We start from the raw sequence: 4,126 nt of genomic DNA, 5'->3' as shown, positions 1-4,126 counted from the left end.
GTTCAAGTGATTCTCCTGCCTCAGCCTCCTAAGTAGCTGGGATTACAGGCACCCACCACTATGACTGGCTAATTTTTGTATTTTTAGTAGAGACCAGGCACCATGTTGGCTAGGCTGGTCTCGAACTCCTGACCTCAGGGGATCCACCTGCCTCGGCCTCCAAAAGTGCCAGGACTACAGCCATGAGCCACTTCACCAGCCAATTTTTTTGTATTTTTGGTAGAGACAGGGTTTCACCATCCTGTCTGGTCTTGAACTCCCAACCTCGTGATCCTCCCACCTCGGCCTCCCAAAGTACCAGGATAACAGGCATGAGCCACCATGCCCAGCCTCTTTTCATTTTTAAAGATTCCCTTTATGACTCTGAATCGTTTCTTTATAACATCATTCATGTTACTGGTTGAGTTTTTTCCTGAATATTTTTTATTTGTGGTTGTTATTAGAAGTGGAAGTTTTGCCAGGCGCGGTGGCTCACGCCTGTAATCCCAGCACATTGGGAGGCTGAGGCGGGTGGATCACGAGGTCAAGAGATCAAGACCATCCTTGTCAACATGGTGAAACCCCGTCTCTACTAAAAATACAAAATTAGCTGGGCATGGTGGTGCGTGCCTGTAGTCCCAGCTACTCAGGAGGCTGAGGCAGGAGAATTGCCTGAACCCAGGAGGCGGAGGTTGCGGTGAGCCGAATCACGCCATTGCACTCCAGCCTGGGTAACGGAGTGAGACCGTCTCAAAAAAATAAATAAAGAGCTGGGCGAGGTGGCTCATGCCTGTAATCCAGCATTTTGGGAGGCTGACGTGGATGGATCACTTGAGGTCAGGAGTTCAAGACGAGCCTGGCCAACATGGAGAAACCCTGTCTCTACTAAAATACAAAAATTAGCCAGGCATGATGGTGGGTGCCTGTAATCCCAGCTATTGAGGAGGCTGAGGTGGAAGAATCTCTTGAACCCGGCAGCCAGAGGTTGCAGCGAGCTGAGATTGTGCCCTTGCATTGCAGCCTGGACGACACAGCAAGACTCCGTTAAATTAATAAATAAATTTAAATTAATAAATTAATTAATTTAAAAAATAAAAAAGTAAAAGAAGTGGAAATTTTTCCAATATAATATCTTACTTCCCACTCTGTCACCGAGGCTGGAGTGCAGTAGTACAATCTTTTTTTTTTTTTTTTTAGAAAAAAACACAGAGCTTTATTATTCTCAACATCAGCGGCAGCGGTCTCTGTAGGACAGGGGAATGAGTTCTGTTGACTGACAGGGATAGGTGGCTCCTACTTGCCAGCGATAAGCGGATTCCGCAGGACCACGATGACCGAGTCCCCACGCAGGAACATCTTGGAGATGTAGCGGTCTTTGTTGACCGGCTTGGACTTCTTTTTGCCCTTGCCGCTCTTGGGTACCTAGTCCACATCTCCTTCATGTTCTCCAGCACCATGTTGCAGCGCCTATCAAAGGCCTTCACGCGGCCCAGGAGTTTCTTATTGTTGCGGCAGTTGATGAGCACTTGGGTGTTGTTCTTGACGGACTGAGTGAGCACAGAGAGTGGACCCGTGTTAAATTCCTCCTCCTCTCGCTTCTGCAGCTCCTCTGGGGTCATCTCACTCTTGGGCTTGTTGAGGAGGCTCATGTTGGTCGCTAAGCTCTCGGTTCACTCCGGTTTCCTCCGCGTTGCTGCTGCCTCAGTAGTACAATCTTGGCTTACTGCAACCTTCATCTCCCAGGTTGAAGCAATTTCTCCTGCCTCAGCCTCCCAAGTTGCTGGGATTACAGGTGTGTGCCATCATGCCAGGCTAATTTTTATATTTTTAATAGAGATGGGGTTTCACCATGTTGGCCAGGCTGGTCTTGAACCCCTGACCTCAAGTGATCCTCCCGCCTCTGCCTCCCAAAGTGTTGGGATTACAGATATGAACCACCTTGCCCAGCTTTGTTTCTTATTACTAGAATGTAAATTTCATGAGGCCACATAACTTTTGTTCATAGTAGCCACAGAGCCCTGTAATCCCAGCACTTTGGGAGGCCGAGGCGGGCGGATCACAAGGTCAAGAAATTGAAACCATCCTGGCCAACATGGTGAAATCCCATCTCTCTACTAACACATACGAAAATTAGCTGGGCATGGTGGCGTGCGCCTGTAATCCCAGCTACTTGGGAGGCTGAGGCAGGAGAATTGCTTGAACCCGGGAGGCAGAGGTTGCAGTGAGCCGAGATCGTGCCACTGCACTCCAGCCTGGTGCCTAGCAACAGAGCAAGACTGTCTCAAAAAAAAAAAATAGCCACAGAGCCTAAGAAACAGTGCCTCCATATTGCAGGTTTTCAATAAAAGTTTTTAAATTAATGAAGGAATAATGGCAGGAAACAATGCTATTATCTTAGTGTTATTAATTTATAACAGGAAACCTTACTGTTTTTTGATTAGTTTTTGTTCTTTGATTAGTTCTGTTTTTCATATGATTCTCTGGTATTTTCCACATCTACAAATATTGGTATCTTTCCAGCAAGTGTTGCTCTTTTTTTTTTTTTTGAGATGGAGTCTCACTCTGTCACCCAGGCTGCAGTGCAGTGGCACAATCTTGGCTGACTGCAACCTCCGTCTACCAGGTTCAAGCGATTCTCCTGCCTCAGCTTCCAAGGACCTAGAAATACAGGCACGCACCACTACGCCTGGCTCATTTTTGTATTTTTAGTAGAGACAGGGTTTCTCCATGTTGGCCAGGAATGGCCCCAAACTCCTGACGTCAGGCAATTGTCCTGCCTCAGCCTCCCAGATTACGAGGAATACAGGTGTGAGCCACCATGCTCAGCCTTATTTCTTTTTCTTATAAGATTTTATCTAAAAAAAAAAAAAAAAAAAGAAAAAGAAAAAGAAAAAAATAAGTAAGATTTTATCTAATTGAATAGATCTTCCAGAATAATCCTAAATAACAGTGATGACAGCAGGCATCTTTTCTTATTCCTAACTTTTATGGTAATGCTTCTAAGTATTTCATTGTCAAGTCTGATGACTAGAAGGAGAACAAATTTGATGGGAAGAAAATAGTGAGTTCCATTTTGGACAGGATTAGAAAGGTATTAGTGTGGAAATGTCCAGTAGTTGAATGGACATAAAAGAAATCCAAACTAGAGACAAAGATTTGGGAGTTAACCTCAGATAGATAGTAGTTAAAGCCTTGGGATGAATAATTTCCAACTGGAGAGAAGGCCAAAGATAAGAACTGGGGAACAGCAATCTCAAGGCTGAGCTGAGGAAGAGGAAACTAGGAAGAAACCATCACAGAAATAAGTGGAATTAGTAAAAAAAAAGGAGTCACCAGAACCAAAGATGAATTTCAAGGGAGAGGAAGCGATCTATACAGCCACAGAGCAAACAGCGGAGAGACTGAAAATGGGCAAGGAAGAGCCAGGCACAGTGGCTCATGCTGTATTCCTAGCAATCTGGGAGGCTGAAGCAGGCGAACCACCTGAGGTCAGGAGTTCGAGAAGAGCCTGATCAACATGGTGAAACCCTGTCTCTACTAAAAATACAAAAATTAGCCAGGTATGGTGGCGGGCACCTGTGATCCCAGCTACTTGGGAGGCAGAGGCAGGAGAATCGCTTGAATCTGGGATGCAGAGGTTGCAGTCACTGCACTCTAGCCTGGGCAAAAGAGTGAGACTCCGTCTCCAAAAAAAAAAAAAAAAAAAAAATCAACTGAGTGCAGTGGCTGGCACCTGTAGTCCCAGCTACTCCAGGGGCTAAGGAGGGAGGCTTGCTTTAGCCTGAGAGTTTGAGGCTGTAGTGGACTATGATTGCACCATTGCACTCTAGCCTGGGCAACAGAGCAAGACCTTGTCTCAAAAAAAAAGAAAAAAAGAAAAGGAACAGCTAAGCTAAGAGGTAAGTTGAAGGGAAGACAGAGTGGAGGTAAGAATTTGGGATTTTTAGGTGGTAGTGACACAAAGGTGTTCATAAGCTTAAGGAGAAAAGACCAGAAAACAGACTAAAGTTTTGAGAAAGAGACAGAGGGAAAAGTGTATGGAGCAGAGTGCAGAGTGCGTGGCCAGCCATGGTGGGGACACTGCTAGCTTTCTCTGAAGTGGGAAAAAAACGAGTATTTCATTCTCTGCACTTTCTCAACCAGACTG

The 4,126-nt window shown here is 45.5% G+C and overlaps 1 pseudogene; it reads right to left on the bottom strand.

Moving 5' to 3' along the window:
* Positions 1–1,140: 1,140 nt before the first annotated feature.
* Positions 1,141–1,682, bottom strand: LOC100406286 (small nuclear ribonucleoprotein Sm D2 pseudogene; annotated as a pseudogene).
* Positions 1,683–4,126: the final 2,444 nt, after the last annotated feature.

This window comes from Callithrix jacchus, chromosome 14, assembly GCF_049354715.1.
Source record: "Callithrix jacchus isolate 240 chromosome 14, calJac240_pri, whole genome shotgun sequence".
Lineage (NCBI taxonomy): Eukaryota > Metazoa > Chordata > Mammalia > Primates > Cebidae > Callithrix > Callithrix jacchus.
Note: the sequence above shows the minus strand (reverse complement) of the source record. Positions and strands in the feature narration are given on the sequence as shown.